The sequence below is a fragment of the Anomaloglossus baeobatrachus genome, chromosome 5, assembly GCF_048569485.1.
Source record: "Anomaloglossus baeobatrachus isolate aAnoBae1 chromosome 5, aAnoBae1.hap1, whole genome shotgun sequence".
NCBI lineage: Eukaryota > Metazoa > Chordata > Amphibia > Anura > Aromobatidae > Anomaloglossus > Anomaloglossus baeobatrachus.
This window is the reverse complement of record NC_134357.1, coordinates 257,575,742-257,600,647: the sequence shown is the minus strand read 5'-3', so window position 1 is coordinate 257,600,647 and position 24,906 is coordinate 257,575,742.

The window sequence follows — 24,906 nt, the reverse complement described above, 5'->3', positions numbered from 1 at the left end:
CAACAAACATATCATTTGGCATTGTGCCCAAATAGTTCGATTTTGGTTTCATCTGACCAGAGCACCTTCTTCCACATGTTTGGTGTGTATCCCAGGTGGCTTGTGGCAAACTTTAAACAACACTTTTTATGGACATCTTTGAGAAATGGCTTTTCTCCTTGCCACTCTTCCATAAAGGCCAGATTTGTGCAGTGTACAACTGATTGTTGTCCTATGGACAGACTCTCCCACCTCAGCTGTAGATCTCTGCAGTTCATCCAGAGTGACCATGGGCCTCTTGGCTGCATCTCTTATCAGTCTGAGATGAAAGTTTGGATGGACAGCCGGGTCTTGGTAGATTTGCAGTAGTATGATACTCCTTCCATTTCAATATGATCGCTTTCACATTGCTCCTTGGGATGTTTAAAGTTTTGGAAATCTTTTTGTAACCAAATCCGGCTTTAAACTTCTCCACAACAGTATCAGGGACCTGCCTGTTGTGTTCCTTGGTCTTCATGATGCTATCTGTGCTTTAAACAGAACATTGAGACTATCACAGAGCATGTGCATTTATACGGAGACTTGATTACACGCAGGTGGCTTATATTTATCATCATCAGTCATTTAGGGCAACAATGGATCATTCAGAGATCCTCAATGAATTTCTGGAGTGAGTTTGCTGCATTGAACGTAAAGGGGACGAATAATGTTGCATGCCACACTTTTCAATTATTTATTTTTTTAAAAAGTTTAAAATAAGCAATAAATTTCATTCAACTTCACAATTTTATCCCACTTGTTGTTGATTCTTCACCATAACATTACATTTTTATCTTTGTTTGAAGCCTGAAATGTGGGAAAAGGTTGAAAAATTCAAGGGAGACGAGTACTTTCGCAAGGAAGTGTACATCACAGGAGGGTTGGAGGGCTCACAAATACATCACAGGAGGGGGTTGAGGGCTCACATATACATCACAGGAGGAGTTATTTGATGAGCACGTAAGGTGTACGCTGACATTATATTCCTTAGGATTTCTAGTACCTCTAAAGTTCTTTGAACTTACCATATTTAGACAGCCCTTGCACGTACGGCATGGATAGAAACCTGGGGACAATTTTTATTTTAAGTCTCTTTGAATTCGTGTAGTGACTTTGCACTAATAAATTTTTCCGATTTTTTGAGCGTTTAGCAGTCACCAATGGCTGGTCAAGGAGACACTTCTTAAGGATTAGATCGACTAGCAATACACTCCAGTGTCTCCTAAGAATTGTTAGAATGTCTTGCCATTTATTATTGTATGTGGTTATTAATCTCACTGGTTGTTAACTATTTTCTTATCGGAATTAGAATATAATAGTTGATTTCTGGTGGTATTAAATGCTCTCCTGTATCCCTTACGTATACATCTGTTGCTATGCCCTCTATTCAAAAACCGATTTGAGAGTTCATTTGCTTGTATTTGAAAACTTTCAGCTGAAGAGCAAATACGTTTTGCTCGGAGAAATTGGGAGACAGGAATACTTTTAATTGTGGCAAGAAGGTGGCAAGATTCTGCATGCAGCAATGTGTTTGTGGAGGTTTTCTTCCTATAAATATCAGTACTTATATCTCCAATAGGGGAAGCTTGAATTTTAATATCCAAAAACTCCACCGTGCGACCATATTTGTAAGTCAAAAAGATGTTTTTTTTCATTTTGATTAAGGTGGTACATAAATTTCTCTAGTTCTTGTACATTTTCCTCCCAGACGAACCATATGTCGTCTATGTATCTGGTCCAATTTTGGACCAGACACACCGACATGTGGCTCAGTCTAGAAGATTTGTCTCTCCCATGCCAGCAGAAATAAGTTTACATAAGAGGGGGCGCAAGACGCCCCCATCGCTGTTCCCTGCACTTGTACATATATAGATTTTTAAATATGAAACAATTATGTCTTAGGATAAACTCTAGTAAAGTAAGAATCAATTCAACCATTTGCGAGTCTAAATTACTAGATTTCAAGAAAAACTTCACCGCCTCAATGCCATCATGGTGTCTAATCAAAGAGTATAATGCCTCTACATCCGTAGTCACCATGAGGGCATTGTTACCGATGTTCAAATTGTCAAATCTTTTAAAGGCAGCTGTTGTATCCTTAATGTATGACGGTAGCGTAAAGACCAATGGCTAAAGATAAAACTTTATCAAGTCACAGACTGTCTCACAGAGACCCCCATTGCCCGATACAATGGGGCGACCTGGAGGATCTATATCATTTTTGTGCAGCTTAGGTATTAAGTAGAACGTAGGCATTCTGGGGTTGGGTACTAACAACGCTTCCATGATCTTTTTAGGCATAATTCCCTCTTGAACCGCCTTATCCAAAATTTCTTATAATTCCGCTTGGTATTTAGGCAATGTGTTAACTGATAACTTAGTATAAGTCTTGGAATTATTCAATATTTTAAAGGCCTGAGCCTCATATTGAGTATTCAGCCAAATTACCAGGTTCCCGCCTTTATCGGCGAGCTTCATGGTAACATCTGGTAATGCCTGTAATTCCCTTAGGGACTTTCTTTCGGAATAAGTGAGATTGGAAGGCTGGTGGGTGTTATAATCCAAACTTTCAATCTCCTTGGTCACTAATTTGACAAATATGTCCACTACAGGGCATGAAGCCAATGGTGGAATTTTTTTGGATTTAGGGTACATGTGGGTTGGAAAAACTCTATGTCCACCTATAGCCCCCTCTTCCTGATCATCATTTGAAATATCCTCCTCTGGAGAGTGGCTTATCATACCTTCATTATCAAATGTATCTCCTTCAATCGCCAAAGAATTTAGAATCCATAATGTTTCTTGCTCTTCTTTGGAAATATTGTTTTCTCCTACATTAGATTGACAAAAAAAAGTTTGAGCAAAACTTTACGCGCAAAAAGATGTATGTCTTTAACGGTGCAAATTTGTCAATATTATTAGAAGGGGAGAAGGATAAGCCTCTCTCCAATACTTTAATCTGATAATTAGTCAACACATCAGAGGATAAATTAATTACCTTCAATCGATCCTCTCGTGTGAAGCCATCATGTTGATAAATTTTGGGTTGATTTTTTCCACCTTCTCCATTTTTACTCCTCAAGATTCTTTTATCTCAAGTTTCTATTTCACTTGATGAAGCCTCCCCTTCACTATAAGAAGCCATTGATGACATAGACATACTTCTAGATTGATTTTTAGTATTAGATCTTGGATTCTGCCATCTAAAAAATTTTCCGATTCCAAATCTGCCAGATCTCGATGGTAATTTTTGCCTTTTAATTGGCTAATTTCCGTCTCCCATTTCTCAATATCCTTATCCAGTTTCGTAAGGACATTTTTAAAGATTCCTTCCTCAACTTATTGTGACATAGTTTTTTGTATTTCATCAAGCACAATATCTAGAGCATGTAAAGTTGCAGTATTTTTTTCTACAATTATCTGCATGAAGTTGTTAGAACATACTAGAGCTGCTTCCATCCATCTTTTTGTTAACTCTTCATCCTCTAAGAGAAATGTAGGGTACCTATGAATTCTTAGTCCTCTAGGAACTATTTTTGATGAAATCTAATTTTCTAGGTACACCTTAGTCCACCAAATTTTCATTTTTTTATGTGTAAGATTTTTATATTTTGTAATTTTTTCTTTGTTGGTAGGGTGGGGATTATTAAAATTAACTGTGGACCCTTGCTTGAATATCTTGATTGTGATTTCGCCCATACTGTGCACTGCTTGCTTGTATTTTTTTTTTTATAACTTTATTTATTTGCAAAGATCTTCGATTTTAGAACATAAAAGTGCAAAATTACATTTCATAAGTTTTCAACAAGAATTGACTAGAAGTTTAGACAGGGGAGACTCAGGGAAAGATATGATAGGGAAGAGCATGGGGGGGGTGTTTGACACATTTTGCATATAATACGTCTGATCGGCATATCGAGGCATGTACACTTTTGTTTTTTCTCTGGCGGTTAAGTACGATTGTTCACAAAAAGATCCCAAGGCGACCATATCCTTTGATATTTTTCCAGTTGGTTGTTGATGCATGCGGTGAGGTACTCCATCCGCTTTGTCTCTTGAATTCTCAACTCCAGATCCTGGAGAGTAGGAGGAAGGGTCTTTTTCCAAAACGACGATATTAGACATTTCGCTGAGGTCCAAATGTGAAGGAGCAGTCTGGCCAAGTCCCTTGAAACCCCCACAGGTGGAACATTAAGTAGATAATTGAACGGGTATGGAGCGACCTCATATCCCAGAACTCCACGGATCAACCTCCCCACCTCTCTCCAAAACGGAGCAAGGACTTCGCAGTTCCAAAAAATGTGGGTGAGGGACCCCGTATCCTTCGCACACCGCCAGCATTGGTCCGGTGTGTTGGGGAAGAGCCTATTCAAGACCTCTGGGGTATGATACTAATGCATTAGTATTTTGTATTGGTTCTCTTTTTGTGCAGTGCATATGGAGGTCTTCGCTGCTCGCTCCCAGATGGACTGCCACATTTGTCTCGGTATCACTCTTCCTAAATACGTCTCCCATTTCGTCATGTATGAGTGCTGTATTTCTATGTGTGATGTAAGCATATCATATAGACGTGAAATTAGCCCCCTAGTCGATGAGCCCTGCCTGCAGAGGCCCTCAAATGGAGTGAGCTAGGGAAATGTAGTAGATTTTATCATTGAAATGGCCAGATGCCGTATCTGAGCACAGGTTTAGAAAGCTTCTTTAGGGAGTTTAAATCTTTATCGTAAAGTTGCAAAGGGTAAGATTGTGTTAGTGCAGGGATCGATTATGTCCACAAAACGAAAAAGCCGTGCCTGAACCCATGGAGTCGTCACCCGATTGTCTGTACTGTTCTGCAAAGCTGGAGTGTATAAAAATGGCGTCAGTGGAGATTCGATTGGAGCTAGTGAGAAGACTTTTCTAGCCATTCGCCAAACTTGTCTTGTGAAAGCCATGGGCCCCAAAAGACTTGCATCTGAGGCGTCTGAAGAGTTTCCATGCAGTAAGGCTACTTTCACACATCAGTTTTCTGTATTCAGGCACAGTCCTTTTTTTTCCGGCTCCAACGGATCCGGAAAAAATAATGAAAACCGTATCCACCGGATCCGTTTTTTAACGGATCCGTTATGCCGGATGCGTAAAAAAACGGATCTGTTGGATCTGTTTTACATCCGTTTTCTATCCGTTTCGTCCATTTTTTGACAGATCTGGTTTTTAAACAGAAAACAAACAATTAACGCGTTCCGTACTTTGGCTAATGGAAAAATACTGTATATATACAGTGGTTTGAAGCATATTTGACAGAATGAAGAGAGAGGCAAGCAGAAAACATGGAAGGTGTTCTGGAAAAGATCACAAAGATATCGGCTGACTTTGCATTTGAGGCCAATCGCTTGGGTGTTGTTACGGGGGGCTGTCTGATAATAAAACCTAAAGGAATGTCAGACAGTCAGGGTCCACCATGCAAAGACTCTGTTGCAGACTATGGCAGAGGATAAGGGGTATATAAGTGTGCCACTGTAAAAAATAATAGCACAAGTGCAGAGTGCAATACCTCTGTTAAACTCACAGAGGAATATAATTAGAAAATAAAGCAATTCCTCCCTTACTTGGAGGGTGTGTGGAATGGTCTCTGTCAAAGATCACAGAGACAAAAGCAGTGAGTGGGAAATGGCACCTACCTAGGTCCATTCCTCTAGTGGTGCCAGGAGACGGACAGCAGCGTAAGCCGCTCAAAGCTCCTACCTGCGTTCGCTCCACTAGTGTGCGAGGACACGAACCACTAGATATGGCACCTGCCTAGGTCCGCTCTTCTAGTGGTGCAAAAGAGACGAACAGCAGCGTAAGCCGCACAAAGCTTCTACCTGCGTTCGCTCCACTAGTGTGCGAGGACACGAACCACTAGATATGGCACCTGCCTAGGTCCGCTCTACTAGTGGTGCAAAAGAGACGGACAGCAGCATAAGCCGCACAAAGCTCCTACCTCTGTTCGCTCCCCTAGTGTGCGAGGATACGAACAACTGCCAGACGCAGTATAAGGAACGTTACCCTAGCGGCAACGTCCACCTATGAGTAGAATCACAAGGCCCAGCCGGACCATGTGCCTCAGGCACCTGCCTATGTCCGCTCCACTAAGAGGTAAGGATACGGACTGCAGCCGAAGCTGTAAGGTATAAGAATGCTATCTACCCTGCCGGTAGCGCTCACTTAACATAGACAGAGAGATGCCTAGAGGGACGTGCACAGGGCATCTACCCTCATGCATGAACCAAGAGGACTGAGCGTCGGGCGGCGTGCGTCAGGGTCTTATATAGACTCTGTGCCTCATCCAAGATGGAGGACACCAGAGCCAATCCGCTGCCAGAATGACAGCAATGACGTCACGCTGGCCTATCACCGAGCAAAGTGTCACAAGCACATGACCAGCGACCAATCGGCATAGAAGGTGTCAGAGACATGTGACCACGTGTCACAAGCACATGACCAGCGACCAATCGGCATAGAAGGTGTCAGAGACATGTGACCACGTGTCACAAGCACATGATCAGTGGCCAATCAGCTTAGAAGGTGTCAGAGACATGTGACCTCGTGTCAGCGATGATGTCACCCGCACATGTGCAATGGCTCCAAGATAGGACTTAGTCTCCAGCGCTTGCACATGTGCAGTAGCAAGAAATCCGGACATAGTCTCCAGAGCCACAGCAACCGTAACAGTACCTCCCCCTTAAGGGCCCCCCTCCCGGCGACGCAGGTAATCGGCAACTAAGTCGGGAGCATGGACAACAGCCTCCTCAGGCTCCCAAGAGCGATGTTCCGGGCCATAGCCCTCCCAATCTATCAAGAAGAACCTGCGCCCTCTAACCATCTTAGAACCAACTATGGCTCGTACCTCATAGCTAGAGCGAGAGGAATCAGAGGCAGGAGAGTGCACCTCACGAGCGTGAGGTAAAATAGCTAGCTTTAGCAGTGAAACATGGAATTTGTCATGGATCCTAAGATGCACGGGTAACTTCAATTGGTAGACTACAGGATTTACCTGTCGAAGAACCTCATAAGGACCCAGGAAGCGAGGAGCAAATTTGACAGAGCTCACTCTAAGTTTCACGTGTTTTGCAGAGAGCCACACAAAATCCCCTGGAGAAAAGACAAGAGCCGGGCGACAAAACCAATCGGACACCGTCTTCATACGGTCCTTTGCTGCTTGGATCGACTCTTGAGTCCGATCCCAAACCTCTCTGGCATTAGTTGCCCAGTCGGCCACAAGAGGAGAAGGTGCAGCAGCGGGAAACGGTACCGGTACCCTAGGGTGTTGCCCATTATTGAGTACGAATGGTGTCTGCCCAGTGGCCTCAGCCAGCGAATTGTTAAGGGCAAATTCTGCCCAGGGTAGGAGGGAGGACCAGTTATCGTGGTTCTCAGCAACAAAGTGTCGAAGGTATATAATCATGGATTGATTGGTACGCTCAACCAAACCATTGGTCTCCGGATGGTATGCCGAAGAGAGATTCAACTCAATTTGCAGAAGGCTACAAAGATCTCGCCAGAAACGGGAAGCAAATTGCGGGCCTCTATCACAAATGATACGATCTGGCATCCCGTGAAGCCTAAAGACATACTTGAGGAATAGTTTGGCTAGTACCCTGGAAGACGGGATTCTCGATAACGGTACGAGATGAACTGTTACACCTCGTGGCTCTCCTGTGGCAAGGAATGAGGCAGTCTCCTTGCCTGCCACGAGCGCTCCTGCTCAGCAGCGCCGAAGGTCTGCCAGACTGCGCAGAGTGCAGGAGAGGCCTCCTCAGAGAGGCAGCACAAGGGTGACACCTAGTGGTACTCCTGTTGCAAGAAATGAGGCGGTCTCCCATTCCTTGCCTGCCGCGGCTCCTCCTGCTCAGCAGCCCCGAAGGTCTGTGAGGCTGCGCAATGTGCAGAGGTTTGCTGCTCAGGGAAGCAGTGAGACTCCCGTTATCTCTACACATTGTCAGACCGAGGATCCCGCCTCTATTTCCCAGAGGCAGGAGGGTGAGCATGTGCAATGCTTGGTGGGTCCTGATTCGCCCACTCACGTCACACGGCTTGATGACAAGGCTGGTGACGTGGTGAATCCTGACTGGCCAGGCTGGGACGTCGTGGATCCTGATTGGGTCAAATCCGTCATCTCCGCCTCGCGCCCGCCCTTGGCTGGAGCTACACCTCCTTAAAAGCTCCTCCTGCCATCATGGCGGCGCGCGACCGTCCTTCTATGTTTGGATGTCTGGCAGCGTGCTGCCACGCCACTGCTCAGGCATTATCGTCTTCTGTGGGCTTGGCCCTTGCTGCTTAGGCAGCACCTGGTTTGCAGGCCGTGTCCCTGCCTTGCTGCTCCGGCAGTAGCTCCTTCGACAGGCCGTGTTCCTGTTCCAGGTGAGCTCCTCGAGTCTCCACCGGACTCACCTGGTTATTGAAAGCACACGTGCGTGGGCACCTCTGTGCTACCCTCGTGCCATATTCTCGTAACTTCCACTGGCACACGTGCGTGGGCACCTCTGTGCTTCCCCGTGCAACAGGTACACCGAGCCGTGTGATCCCTGCCATACAACCCTCACGGGTTAGGGCAGACCGGTGTACATAGATCGTCTGTGACATTCCAGACGATCGCTAGCAGCAACCCGCTCACTCTTCACCCACCATAGCAGCGGTCCCTTACACCGCACAGTGGACCTTGACCGGCGGAAGCTGTCCATTCCCCATCTTGGCACGCTTCCCCGGGTCCCCCTCGTAACATTACGGTCGCGCCAAAGGTCTGGCTATGGCTGAAGAGCAGCAGCAGTTGCTGCGTTATGTGCAGCAGTTGGAATCACGATTGGCAGCAGTGGAGCAGTCTTCCTCCGACAAGACTACTCTGACGACAGTCGCCACCCAGGCGGCTAACCAGGCTGTGCTATTGGGCGGAAGGTCTCCTCGCCTTGCGCTTCCAGAGCGCTTTAGTGGGGACAGCTCCGAGTGCCGTGGGTTTATAAACCAGGTCACCACCTACTTAGAGCTGTCCGCCACTCTTTACGCTACCGAGAAGGCGAAGGTAGCCTTCGTCCAGTCCCTGCTCACAGGGAGAGCGCTGAAGTGGTCCACGCCGTTGTGGGAGCGCGGAGATCGGGTGGTGAATAACTTAGCATCTTATCTTGGGGCCATGAGAATGGTGTTCCTCGGGCCTCAAGTCACCCACGACTCCGCGCTGCGCCTCCTACGACTTCGGCAAGGGTCCGCTTCAGTCGGGGACTTTGCCGTACACTTTAGGACACTTGCCGCAGAGCTGGACTGGCCGGATAAGGTCCTTGTCCCTGTGTTCTGGGAGGGCCTGGCAGGGTTCGTCAAAGACGCACTGGCCACGCGTGAGGTGCCTGCTACTTTAGAGTCCTTGATTGTGGTTGCCTCTCGCATAGACATCCGCCAGGCGGAGCGGAGGCTCGAGGTCTCTTCAGCACCCACGTCCTCACGGCCTAAAAAGCGTCTGGCTCCCGTCTTCCACCAGACAGGTCTCCCAGCCAGCTCTGTAGGCGACTCCGTGGAGTCAATGGAGGTGTCCAAAGCGGTCTCCTCTACCCCAGGTTCTCGGTCTGGTGTCATCTGCTTTTCCTGTGGGCAGAGGGGACACACAGCTACCCGATGTCCCAAACCGTCGGGAAAAGACAGCGTCTAGTTTCCATCAGAGGGGGGTTCCTAGACGCTGCTTCTCCCTCTAGGTTGACTATCAGCGCCCAGTTGCAGTTTGGCACTACTCTCTTCTCTGCTCTGGCCTGCCTGGACTCAGGTGCTGATGGCAATTTCATTTCGACCTCCCTGGCAACCCGATACTCAGTTCCCCTGGTTCTCTTGCCCAAGCCACTCAGGGTTCGGGTAGTCAACGGGTCCCTACTAGTCGATCCCATCACCCAGATCACCATCCCTCTCAGGATGGAAGTACCACCAGGACACCATGAGCAGGTGTCCTTCCTGGTGCTTCCAGGGGGGACGGATGAGATCCTACTGGGCCTCCCCTGGTTGAGACAGCATGCTCCTATACTCAACTGGGCAACAGGGGAGATCTCATCATGGGCAGGATCCTGTAGGGAGCACCTCGTGACTACCGAACCACCCGCTACCATTAGGTCGGTTGGGTCCTCAGGGAATACAGGGGAGCCAGGTTTACCGACACCTTATGAGGCCTACAGGGACGTCTTCTCCAAGAGGGCCGCAGATACCCTTCCTCCCCACCGGCCATACGATTGCCGAATAGACCTGAAGCCAGGCTCTGAGCCCCCTAGGGGCAGAGTGTATCCCCTCTCTGCTCCAGAGACGGAGGCTATGTCCAAATATATTCAGGACAGCCTGGCAAAAGGGTTCATTCGCAAGTCTATTTCACCGGCCGGTGCGGGGTTCTTCTTCGTGCAAAAGAAGGAAGGGGATCTACGCCCCTGTATCGATTACAGGGGATTAAATGCAATCACGATCAAAAACAAATACCCTTTGCCCCTCCTTACGGAGTTATTTGATCGATTCCGCGGGGCAAAGATCTTCACGAAGCTGGATCTACGCGGGGCGTATAATCTAGTGCGAGTCCGAGAGGGCGATGAGTGGAAGACCGCCTTCAACACCAGGGACGGTCACTACGAGTATCTCGTAATGGCCTTCGGACTCTGCAATGCCCCCGCCGTATTTCAAGACTTTGTGAATGATGTTTTCCGGGATTTGTATCTTTCCGTGGTTGCATACCTGGATGATATCCTTATCTTGTCCCCCGATCTTGCCACCCATCGGAGGGATGTCATCCGAGTACTTAAGAGGCTCCGCACCCATTCGTTATATGCTAAGCTAGAAAAGTGCGTTTTTGAACGTGAATCCTTGCCGTTCCTGGGGTATATCGTGTCCAGTCAGGGGTTAGCAATGGATCCGGGGAAGTTGGAGACAGTGATGAAATGGCCTGAGCCCCGCTCGCTGAAAGCGATCCAGCGATTCTTGGGGTTTATCAATTATTATCGCCAGTTCATTCCCAACTTCTCGACGGTGGCAGCACCCATCATTGCCCTTACCCGCAAGGGCGCTAATCCCAAAGCATGGACACGGGAAACGGTAGAGGCATTTCACACTCTCAAAACTTACTTCTCCAGAGCTCCTATCCTTCATCGTCCAGACATCTCCAAACCCTTCCTACTAGAGGTAGACGCCTCTTCGGTCGGTGCTGGTGCAGTCCTATACCAGAAAGACGAACGAGGAAGGAAGCATCCATGTTTCTTTTTCTCCAAAACCTTTTCTCCGGCCGAGAGGAACTACTCCATAGGGGATAGGGAGTTACTGGCAATGAAACTAGCATTCCAGGAATGGCGGCATCTCCTGGAGGGTGCGAAGCATCCATTTGAAGTATTTTCCGACCATAAAAATCTCACATACCTCCAGACAGCACAACGCCTGAACCCAAGGCAGGCCCGTTGGTCCTTGTTCTTCTCCCGATTCCGTTTTATTATCCGCCACCTGGCCGGTGAGAAGAATGTACGGGCCGATGCCTTGTCACGGTGTATGGTTGTGTTGGAGGAGGACGAGGAGGAGCCTCGTCTTATACTACCCCCGGACAGCTTGAGGATGGTCACTCCCACTTCTTTGGACCAGGTGCCACCTGGCAAAACCCTCGTTCCCCCTGAACTACGGAATGAGGTGCTATCGTGGGCCCATGCCTCCAAGGTCGGGGGTCACTTTGGGGTCAAAAGGACCAGAGACCTTGTGACCAGGCACTATTGGTGGCCGAGACTACCCCAGGACATACAGGAGTATGTGGGAGCCTGTATGTCGTGTGCACGGAATAAGCCGTCCCGGCAGAGACCGGCAGGTCTTCTTCACCCACTGCCAGTGCCGGATCGTCCCTGGGAAGTGGTGGGAATGGACTTCCTGGGAGATCTGCCCAAGTCAGCAGGTCACAAGGTCATATGGGTCATCACGGATCACTTCTCTAAAATGGTCCACTTGGTGCCTCTCCCACGACTCCCGACATCACGTGCTCTCGCCACCTTATTCATTAGGCATGTATTTAGGCTGCATGGCATGCCTGACAAGGTGGTGAGCGACCGGGGTACCCAGTTCGCGTCTCGCTTCTGGAGAGAGCTCTGTAAGCTCCTGCAGATAGAGCTGAACATCTCCTCCGCATACCATCCCGAAACCAATGGACTAGTGGAGAGGACCAATCAGACCTTGGTAACTTACCTCCGCCATTTTATCTCCGCGCACCACGACAACTGGGCTAACCTCCTTCCTTGGGCCGAATTTGCCATTAATAATTTGGTCCATGAATCCTCTGGCCAGACTCCGTTCCTGCTTAATAACGGACAACATCCCAGAATCCCGGTTCCAATGCCCATTACATCACGCGATCCTAGAGTGGAGGATTGGGCGACCGAGGCCCGGGAGATCTGGGATAACACCCAAGAGGCCCTTAAGAGGGCTAAAGACCGGATGGTGACAACGGCTGATGTGCGCCGCCGCCCTGCACCATCCTTCGCCCCTGGTGACCTAGTGTGGCTGTCCTCTAAGAATGTTAACCTACGGGTACAGGCAGCCAAGTTCGCCCCTAGGTACCTGGGTCCGTTTAAAGTGCTAGAGCAGGTGAACCCGGTGGCATACCGACTCCAGCTCCCTCCACGCTGGGCTATAGCCAACACCTTTCACGTGTCCCTCCTGAAACCCGTACGACTTAATAAGTTCTCGGGGTCCCTGACGCCTCAAACCGACTCTCCGTCCGACGACCCTGAGGTGGCGAAGCTTGTGGAGACAAAAGTCATACGGGGCAGGAGGTACTACCTCGTGGAGTGGGTCGGCCGTGGTTCGGAGCATAGATCCTGGGAATTGGAGGATCATATCCATGCCCCGGGTTTGGTAGCGGCCTTCGAGCACGGGCAGGGGGGGGGCCTAAACGGGGGGTAATGTTACACCTCGTGGCTCTCCTGTGGCAAGGAATGAGGCAGTCTCCTTGCCTGCCACAAGCGCTCCTGCTCAGCAGCGCCGAAGGTCTGCCAGACTGCGCAGAGTGCAGGAGAGGCCTCCTCAGAGAGGCAGCACAAGGGTGACACCTAGTGGTACTCCTGTTGCAAGAAATGAGGCGGTCTCCCATTCCTTGCCTGCCGCGGCTCCTCCTGCTCAGCAGCCCCGAAGGTCTGTGAGGCTGCGCAATGTGCAGAGGTTTGCTGCTCAGGGAAGCAGTGAGACTCCCGTTATCTCTACACATTGTCAGACCGAGGATCCCGCCTCTATTTCCCAGAGGCAGGAGGGTGAGCATGTGCAATGCTTGGTGGGTCCTGATTCGCCCACTCACGTCACACGGCTTGATGACAAGGCTGGTGACGTGGTGAATCCTGACTGGCCAGGCTGGGACGTCGTGGATCCTGATTGGGTCAAATCCGTCATCTCCGCCTCGCGCCCGCCCTTGGCTGGAGCTACACCTCCTTAAAAGCTCCTCCTGCCATCATGGCAGCGCGCGACCGTCCTTCTATGTTTGGATGTCTGGCAGCGTGCTGCCACGCCACTGCTCAGGCATTATCGTCTTCTGTGGGCTTGGCCCTTGCTGCTTAGGCAGCACCTGGTTTGCAGGCCGTGTCCCTGCCTTGCTGCTCCGGCAGTAGCTCCTTCGACAGGCCGTGTTCCTGTTCCAGGTGAGCTCCTCGAGTCTCCACCGGACTCACCTGGTTATTGAAAGCACACGTGCGTGGGCACCTCTGTGCTACCCTCGTGCCATATTCTCGTGACTTCCACTGGCACACGTGCGTGGGCACCTCTGTGCTTCCCCGTGCAACAGGTACACCGAGCCGTGTGATCCCTGCCATACAACCCTCACGGGTTAGGGCAGACCGGTGTACATAGATCGTCTGTGACATTCCAGACGATCGCTAGCAGCAACCCGCTCACTCTTCACCCACCATAGCAGCGGTCCCTTACACCGCACAGTGGACCTTGACCGGCGGAAGCTGTCCATTCCCCATCTTGGCACGCTTCCCCGGGTCCCCCTCGTAACAATGAACCATCCGGGAGAAATGGTCCGTAATGACCCACACAAATCTGTGTCCCTGTGAACACGGAAGATCACCCACAAAGTCCATGCCTACCACCTCCCATGGTCTATCTGGCACTGGTGAAGGATGCAAGAGCCCAGCCGGTCTCTGCCGTAATGGACGGTTGCGAGCACACGAGTAGCAGGAACCGACATATCTCTTGACGTGGCTGGCTAAGTGTGGCCACCAATACCACCTCTCCAGTAACTCTTGTGTCCGCCTAATACCAAAATGCCCACCCACCTTTGAGGTGTGGGCCCACGACAGTATATCATTCTGTCGATCAGGCGGCACAAAGGTCTTGCCTGGTGGGATTTGGTCTAACGTCACAGGGGACAGCGTATGAAAAACCCTGGAGGGAAGGATAAGACGAGGTTCGTCAATCTCTTCCTGGGTAGAAACCATAGAGCGAGACAGAGCGTCTGCCTTGTTATTCTTACTCCCAGACAGATAGTTGATGGAGAAGTGAAAGCGGGAGAAAAACAAGGACCAGCGGGCTTGGCGAGGATTCAGACGCTGAGCGGTTTGTAAGTACGTCAGATTCTTATGGTCTTTATAGACCTGGAAAGGATGTTTTGCTCCTTCTAGCAAGTGACGCCACTCCTCCAAGGCTAATCTCAGGGCGAGCAGTTCCCTATCCCCAATGGTATAGTTTCTCTCTGCCGGTGAAAAGGTTTTAGCAAAGAAGAAACACGGCCTTTTTCTACCTGCACTGTCCTTTTGATACAAGACCGCACCAGCACCCACTGAAGAGGCATCAACCTCCAAGAGGAAGGGCTTATTCTCATCGGGTCTTTGAAGAACGGGAGCAGTTGAAAAGTGTCTTTTTACTGCCTCAAAAGCCTGGGATGTCTCAGTAGACCAGACTTTTGGATTAGCACCTTTCTTAGTCAAGGCCACCAAAGTAGAGAAATGGGGTATGAACTGCCTGTAATAATTTATGAATCCTAAGAAGCATTGCACCGCCTTCAAGGAATGAGGTTCGGACCATTCCAGGACAGCAGAGAGCTTCGCAGGATCCATAGCCAGACCCTCTTGTGAGATAATGTAGCCCAAAAAAGGCAAGGATGACTGCTCGAATACACATTTTTCGAGTTTAGCAAACAAAGAGTGCTCCCTTAAACGGGAAAGGACACGAACGACATCCTGACGATGAGTCTCCAGATCAGGAGAAAAAATCAGGATGTCGTCCAGATACACCACGACGGAGGATAACAGTAAATCCCTGAACACATCATTTACGAAGTCCTGAAATACTGCGGGTGCATTACATAAACCAAAAGGCATGACGAGGTATTCATAGTGACCGTCTCGGGTGTTAAAAGCGGTCTTCCATTCGTCACCCTCTCGAATTCGTACCAAGTTATACACACCCCGCAGATCCAACTTCGTAAAAACCTGAGCTCCCCTCAGTCTGTCAAAGAGCTCCGAAATTAAAGGTAACGGGTATTTGTTCTTTATTGTGATTGCGTTGAGACCCCTGTAATCTATGCAGGGACGCAAATCACCCTCTTTCTTCCGAACAAAGAAAAACCCAGCTCCCGCGGGAGAGACAGACTTACGAATGAACCCCTTCTCTAAACTCTCTCTTATATAGGTCGACATGGCCTCCGACTCAGGTATCGACAGGGGCTAAACCCTGCCCTTAGGTGGAACCAAACCTGGGATAAGGTCTATGGCACAGTCATACGGCCTATGAGGTGGAAGAACCTAAGCACCCTGTTTGGAGAACATGTCAGCGAAATCCAAATAGGGTGTAGGTATGGGAGAGAGATTAGTTGATGCAACCGCAACGACCTTAGGTGGTAAGGGAAGACATCGGGACTGACATTTAGAACCCCAACTAATAATGCTGTCGGACTCCCAGTCAATGTGAGGAGCATGAGTCCGAAGCCATGGGAGACCCAGAAGGACGTCGTCTATACCCTCAGGCAAAACAAGAAAATAAATCTCCTCTATGTGACCCTGAGGCAGGGAAAGGCACAAGGGAACTGTCCTCAATGTAATGGAGTCAGACAACATAGTTCCATTAACAACACGGACAGGAATAGGTGCCTCTAACATGATAGAGGGAATATTGTGTCTCTTTACAAATCCTGAGGACACAAAAGTCCCGTCAGCTCCGGAATCCACAAAAGCCATAATAGGCCATGTATTCTCAGAGAATTAGAGCTGACCTGGGATACTACACTTAGAGGGTGCAGAAGACGTCTCTAGTAACCCCCCGCTAATGGTTACTAGGCCTGGGCGTTTCCCTGACGACTAGAACACTTGTTGGCATAGTGCCCAGCCTGACGACATACAGTTAGGTCCAGAAATATTTGGACAGTGACACAAGTTTTGTTATTTTAGCTGTTTACAAAAACATGTTCAGAAATACAATTATATATATAATATGGGCTGAAAGTGCACACTCCCAGCTGCAATATGAGAGTTTACACATCCAAATCGGAGAAAGGGTTTAGGAATCATAGCTCTGTAATGCATAGCCTCCTCTTTTTAAAGGGACCAAAAGTAATTGGACAAGGGACTCTAAGGGCTGCAATTAACTCTGAAGGCGTCTCCCTCGTTAACCTGTAATCAATGAAGTAGTTAAAAGGTCTGGGGTTGATTACAGGTGTGTGGTTTTGCATGTGGAAGCTGTTGCTGTGACCAGACAACATGCGGTCTAAGGAACTCTCAATTGAGGTGAAGCAGAACATCCTGAGGCTGAAAAAAAAAGAAAAAATCCATCAGAGAGATAGCAGACATGCTTGGAGTAGCAAAATCAACAGTCGGGTACATTCTGAGAAAAAAGGAATTGACTGGTGAGTTTGGGAACTCAAAAAGGCCTGGGCGTCCACGGATGACAACAGTGGTGGATGATCGCCGCATACTTTCTTTGGTGAAGAAGAACCCGTTCACAACATCAACTGAAGTCCAGAACACTCTCAGTGAAGTAGGTGTATCTGTCTCTAAGTCAACAGTAAAGACAAACCATTCATCAATTCCAAAAATAGACAGGCCAGAGTTAAATTTGCTGAAAAACACCTCATGAAGCCAGCTCAGTTCTGGAAAAGTATTCTATGGACATATGAGACAAAGATCAACCTGTACCAGAATGATGGGAAGAAAATAATTTGGAGAAGAAAGGGAACGGCACATGATCCAAGGCCCACCACATCCTCTGTAAAACATGGTGGAGGCAACGTGATGGCATGGGCATGCATGGCTTTCAATGGCACTGGGTCACTTGTGTTTATTGATGACATAACAGCAGACAAGAGTAGCCGGATGAATTCTGAAGTGTACCGGGATATATTTTCAGCCCAGATTCAGCCAAATGCCGCAAAGTTGATCGGACGGCGCTTCATAGTACAGATGGACAATGACCCCAAACATACAGCCAAAGCTACCCAGGAGTTCATGAGTGCAAAAAAGTGGAACATTCTGCAATGGCCAAGTCAATCACCAGATCTTAACCCAATTGAGCATGCATTTCACTTGCTCAAATCCAGACTTAAGACGGAAAGACCCACAAACAAGCAAGACCTGAAGGCTGCGGCTGTAAAGACCTGGCAAAGCATTAAGAAGGAGGAAACCCAGCGTTTGGTGATGTCCATGGGTTCCAGACTTAAGGCAGTGATTGCCTCCAAAGGATTCGCAACAAAATATTGAAAATAAAAATATTTTGTTTGGGTTTGGTTTATTTGTCCAATTACTTTTGACCTCCTAAAATGTGGAGTGTTTGTAAAGAAATGTGTACAATTCCTACAATTTCTATCAGATATTTTTGTTCAAACCTTCAAATTAAACGTTACAATCTGCACTTGAATTCTGTTGTAGAGGTTTCATTTCAAATCCAATGTGGTGGCATGCAGAGCCCAACTCGCGAAAATTGTGTCACTGTCCAAATATTTCTGGACCTAACTGTACGTAACATATAGGAGGACCAGACTTGCATAGTCTGGAGGACGTATGACCTAACTCCATAGGAGTGGGAGATGTTTCAGATGCTGAGGAAGATGGTAGTGGACCCTCAACAACTGGAATAGCCCGATGCTTAGGGCGTGAGGAAGAGACCTCGAGTCTACGTTCCCTATGGCGTACGTCGATCCTCGTTGCTACTGTGATCAAGTCCTCCAGAGAAGCAGGGACCTCAGGAGTAGCAAGGGCATCCTTGACATAGCCTGCCAACCCTCTCCAGAAGATAGGAATCAACACCTTCTCTGGCCAATCTAGTTCTGCCACCAGAGTTCTAAAAGCAATGGCATAAGAACTAGTGGATAACGAACCCTGAGATAGATCTAAGAGTCTCAGGGCCGCATCATGGGTAACCTGCGGACCCATGAATACCGCTTTAAGAGCATCAAGAAAGTCTTGATGTCTCAGAGTAACCACATCAGAGCGCTCCCATAAGGGAGTCGCCCATTCTAAGGCTTTGTCCTGAAGTAAGGAGATGATAAAGCCTACTCTGGACCTCTCCGTAGAGAAGCGAGAAGAGTTGACCTCTAGGTGTATCTGACACTGACTAATGAAACCACGACATGATCTGGCATCGCCAGTATATCTATTTGGCAGAGCAAGTCGAGGATCATGTGCAGATGTCACCATGGTCTGAGGTTTATCCTCTATACTCTTGTGTCGCGACTCAAGTCCTTGTATGTAACGGTGTAACTGCTGATATTCTGCCATAACTGCCAGACCCTTGGCTCAGTCCTAATGTTACGGAGGGCTATCTGATAATAAAACCTAAAGGAATGTCAGACAGTCAGGGTTCACCAAGCAAAGACTCTGCTGCAGACTATGGCAGAGGATAAGGGGTATATAAGTGTGCCACTGTAAAAAATAATAGCACAAGTGCAGAGTGCAATACCTCTGTTAAACTCACAGAGGAATATAATTAGAAAATAAAGCAATTCCTCTCTTACTTGGAGGGTGTGTGGAATGGTCTCTGTTAAAGATCACAGAGACAAAAGCAGTGAGTGTGAAATGGCACCTACCTAGGTCCATTCCTCTAGTGGTGCCAGGAGACGGACAGCAGCGTAAGCCGCACAAAGCTCCTGCCTGCGTTCGCTCCACTAGTGTGCGAGGACACGAACCACTAGATATGGTACCTGCCTAGTTCCGCTCTTCTAGTGGTGCAAAAGAGACGAACAGCAGTGTAAGCCGCACAAAGCTCCTACCTGCGTTCGCTCCACTAGTGTGCGAGGACACGAACCACTAGATATGGCACCTGCCTAGGTCCGCTCTTCTAGTGGTGCAAAAGAGACGGACAGCAGCATAAGCCGAATAAAGCTCCTACCTCTGTTCGCTCCCCTAGTGTGCGAGGATACGAACAACTGCCAGACGCCGTATAAGTAACGTTACCCTAGCGGCAACGTCCACCTATGAGTAGAATCACAAGGCTCCGCCGGACCATGTGCCTCAGGCACCTGCCTATGTCCGCTCCACTAAGAGGTAAGGATACGGACTGCAGCCGAAGCTGTAAGGTATAAGAACGCTACTTACCCTGCCGGTAGCACTCACTTAACATAGACAGAGAGATGCCTAGAGGGACGTGCACAGGGCGTCTACCCTCATGCATGAACCAAGAGGACTGAACGCCGGGCGGCGTGCGTCAGGGTCTTATATAGACTCTGTGCCTCATCCAAGATGGAGGACACCAGAGCCAATCCGCTGCTAGAATGACAGCAATGACGTCACGCTGGCCTATCACCGAGCAAAGCGTCACAAGCACATGACCAGCGACCAATCGGCATAGAAGGTGTCAGAGACATGTGACCACGTGTCACAAGTACATGACCAGTGGCCAATCAGCTTAGAAGGTGTCAGAGACATGTGACCTCGTGTCAGCGATGATGTCACCCGCACATGTGCAATGGCTCCAAGATAGGACTTAGGTGGGCTTTGCACGTTGCGATCTTGCTAACAATGTTGGTGCGACGCAGATGCGATTCGGCACGCCCCCTCGCAGGTGCGATATCCTTCGGTCCTTCCGTAATTGTTCATTTGAATTTACACCCGACAACTTAATGATTGTTTTAAACAACCATACCAGATTGTTTAGATTGTTGTGCGATTACCATTGTGAATTGTCCTTCAACATGTCATTAGTCTATTTTTCCTTTGGTTTTGTTTTTTAGTCCCTGCTGTGGCTCACTTATTAATGTTTGTCTCTGTCACTTGTATGTCATACATTCTGTGTTTTCCTGCCGCATCCAAATTCAGTCCTTGTTTTCAAGAATACTTATCGTGCATCTTGGCTCCTTTCTTTGGATTGGTGTTCGTGTCTTATTTAAGTTGCGACGGTCTGCTCAGCACTTGGTGTTGCCTTTGTTTGTGCGTTAACACGTGTGGTAAGTATTATCCTTGTTTTTTGTTAGAATCTTGTCAATTTGATTTATTTTTCAAATACCTACAAATATCATGTTTTTGTCTTGAACTTATCAAGTTCAAATCTGATGTATCCTTGCTAAAATTGCTTGTTTATTTATGTTAAAAATTTGTATAATGCCTAGTAATTTTTTTTTTTTTTTCCTTTAAAAATTATAGAATAACCACAAACTTTAAAAATGTCTGGCTCTAATGAAGAGTTCATCAGAGCTTTTATAGAGGAATACAGGGCACATCCATGTCTCTGGCAAGTTAAATCCCACGAATACAGTAACAAATTCATGAAAAAAGCTGCGTATAAAAAACTCATTGAAGTGTACAATAACCATCATGAGCCACACAAGGCATCTGAGCTTCTTGTGAGAAAAAAACTGCAAGCCCTTCGAACTGTATTTAAAAAAGAGTTAAATAAATTTGCTGAATCCAAAAAATCTGGTTGTGGTTCCGAAGATATTTATACGCCGAAATTGTGGTATTATGATCTACTACTCTTCACTAGGGACCATGAGCTTCCAAGACCATCAACCACATTAATTCCACCACTTGAAAAAGAACAGCAAGTGGATAATCTAGATTCAGCTGTTGAACCGGTATGTTTTTTTTTTTTTGTGTGGATAAGTTTTGTTCTGGTGAACGATGTTTAATGCCACATGTTAATTCATTAACTGTTTGTAATGTTTGAGCCTATTTTTATTTTTATTTTTTTATGTTTGTTTGTTAAATTTTAATCAAAATTTTGAAGCCAAAATGATTGTCAATATCAAATATGTGTTTAAAAATTTACTATTTGTCATTTTTAATCAAAGTTATTTGATGGTCAAAAATCATATCCAAAATAAAAAAAAAAAAATTTATTTTAAATTTTTAATTTTTTATGTGACAAACCTAGTTTGTGTTAAAAAATGCATTATTTGGACTAAACTAAAAATAAAAAACAATGAATTATGTAGTAATGTTTTGTTTTTCTCGATTTATTTTTTATTTAAATGTGTTTTATGTGTAAATATTATGTACAACAGAAGCATTATAAAGCTGCAAATATCCTTTTTTTTTTTTATTTTTAAATGCAAACACATTGTCTTAATGTTATTTTGTCATCATAATATTATTTTCAAATCAGATTTTAAAAAAAAAACAGTTGGAAATTGTCACAAAATAGAATATGATATTCTTATCACTTCAACAAACACTATTTTTATTTAACAGTTTGATTAAACATACATTTTTTTTTGGAAAAAAAATACACCATTCAAAACTTTAAAAACACAATAATGCATTGGAAAAACAATATTATATAGGCATATGACTCTGCAAAAGTTCTAACAACCTCCCCGAGGCCACATGAATCTCCCGAGCACAGTCATAAATGTCTTGAACATGGTTTCTGTCTGCATTGTTGGGAAGTAAATCATGTAAAAAAAAATAAATTATGTATCATGTTTTTTTATAAACAAAAATTAACAATAAAAAACATCATATAATTACCAATTTCACATGTTTCATAACTTCCATGATCAGAATTTGAAGGACTTATTGCCCCACCAGAGCCAAAACCCACATCTGTAAAATAAAACAATAACAGAATTATTATAAGAATAATACAAAAACAAAAGACACAAACCAATAAACAAATACATACTTGCGTCTGATTCTGAAACAAAACTAGCCACTGCTGGCGAAACATTTTGGACGACCATTACATCCGGGTTCATCAGAGTCTCATCATCATTTTCATCCATGTCCACATTTATTGGATTGTTATCTGCTAAGTAATGAAATAATAATATGAAATAAAAACATTACATACATTTAAAATAAGGTACCGGATTAATGCTAATATATCTCATACATTTAAAATCTTGTTGAAAACAACATACCAACTGCATTCATTAATTCTGTCCTCACGGCCTGGACTCTAGAACCACATCTATATTTGAGGTCGGCTCACTTCCGTCTGATTTGTACATTTGTTCGGTGCACATCAAATTTCCTCCTCAGGCCATGACGTATCTTTTTTAAGATCTTTCTCCTACTTTTATAACTAATCTTTTCATCAGCTGTGCCTTCATAACCCCTTGTATCAATCTGTTCTATGAGGTATTTAACCTCATTCTCACCCCACACAGCCGAACGTGGCATGATTGCTCAGTTAGCCAATTGCAAAGTAATTAGCATCACATACTGTCTGAATGTGGTTTCAGTTTCGGATTTACATAAGATATTGTCAACAAAGTTTATCGGCTATCTGTATGTAGGTCTGAACATCTGACATATGTGTTTTCGACATGTTTAAACTATTTTCAAAGGCTACATGTATTTTGATGAATATTTATGGTTTATACTTTTTTATGACAAAACAAAATGAAAAAAAAAACCAAAACCATTATGAGGAATTCAACAACAAGCTCACATTTATTCCACTCATAATAATTAGGGGCGTGTAAATAAGGCATAAAGTTTTCTTTTTGGGGGAGTGTAATTTTTTAAAACAATTAGTATGAACATAATGTTAGATAGAAAATAAATTAGCCTATTTTGACAAAATGAAATAAAATATTATTATACATGATATTGAAGCATCCAAATTGTGAACAAGATATCAACATAATGTAAAGATTGTTTTAAAGTTTATCAAAACTAACATTTGTCTATTAGTTTGAATATAAATAAAAATATAAACAAATTATGGTAACACATGCAAACCAAATGCACCCGTTCCATTAAATAAATCACAATACTTGTCTCGGTTTAAAATATTTTCATCCGATATTCGACCAATTACTACAGGTGGGTTTAACGACGGCAAATGTGGATCATTTTCTCGCCATGATCCTGGAATTACTTCACCAGTGACGTCGTTAACTGTGTCCACATATCCAACAGGAATATAGTGTCGGCCCTCCCTTTGCCTTAAAAAATTGTGCAGAACACAGCATGCCAGGACTACTTTATCAATGGTTTCGATTTTTAAATTGATTGCAGTATGAAAAATGCGAAACCGGCTTGCTAGAATGCCAAACGCACTTTCAACTACGCGTCTAGCACGTGAAAGGCGGTAATTAAAGACAGTACGTTCTGCATTTAAGGTATTTTGTGGGTAAGGTCGTAGTAAATTTTTTTTTAAAGGAAAAGCCTCGTCACCCAAAAATACAAAATTAAGATTATTGGTGGTCACACAATTATTGGGTAATCGCAACTGCGATCGGAATAGTCGTCTACCAAATTCTGTTTGTTCTAAGGCGCCACCATCTGAGATACGCCCATTCATACCAACATCTACCATGACAAAATCATAATCTGCGTTTGCGACAGCCATTAAAATAATGCTAAAAAAACCCTTTGTAATCGTGGTAAAAAGAACCACTGTGGTGTGGTTGGGTGATCCTGATGTGTTTCCCATCAATAGCGCCACCACAGTTAGGGAATTGCCACTGCAGCTGGAATTGTGAGGCTATTTGCATCCAATCACTTTCATTTTTTGGAAAAGGCATATAATCACCAAGATTATCAATTATGGCTTGGCAAGTGTCTGGGATGATACTGCTTAATGCAGATAATGAAATAGCAGACGAATATTGTAAGTCCGTCAGTGTGCGTCCCGTCGCAAGGAACCGCAGAGTGACACAGAGACGTTCAACACTGGTCACTGCGGCACGCATGACGGTGTTCTGACGGCTAATTTGATGCTCCACACGCTGCAAAAGGATCTTGAAAGAATTCTCGGACATTCGCAAGTAATTTTGAAAGTCATTTGGATGTCTCTCTTGAAGTTCGCGTAATAAATTTAAATGCGAAAATCTGTCCCTTTCCAGCAGCCATTCTCTCGCCCAAATGCGGCCAAAACGTGCATTTCTACGAGTGTTCCGGTTAATTTCAATAACTGCAGTAGATGCAGCGACTGCGATCGCAGCACCACATATGGCAAATTAAATTTCTTGATTCATATTTGCAAAATAATCTTGAAACCCCGTCAGAAAACAATCATATATCTGTTGAAAAAATTAAAAAAAAAAAACAGAAGAAAAAAAAATTAAAAAAAAACAATGGGATACACAATTATGGTTTCCAAAACAAGAAATACAAAAAATAAAACATACCTTTCACGACAACAAGACCAGTCTATTCATCCAAGGCTTTAGGTTTAAAGATGACACTGGAACAAACCGACACAATAGGATAAAACAAATAGATATGCAACCTAATGTCACACGAACATCATAAGGAAAGGGATAATGGGTCGCATACACAGCCTTTTATAAGGCATGATGCAGAAAGCTAATACGCTGAGCCATTAACCAATTAAGTCGCAGAGAAATAAACCATGTTTTGATTAGTCGATAAGGTCCAGGAACAAAACGTAGTTTAAAAGCACTAAATTCAAACACATGATCACAGTTGATCAATCATTGACTTTACACACAACAATTTGGAGACCGACTTGACAGATAAAACTACGATCGCATGATTGCATCATCCCAATTATGGAAAA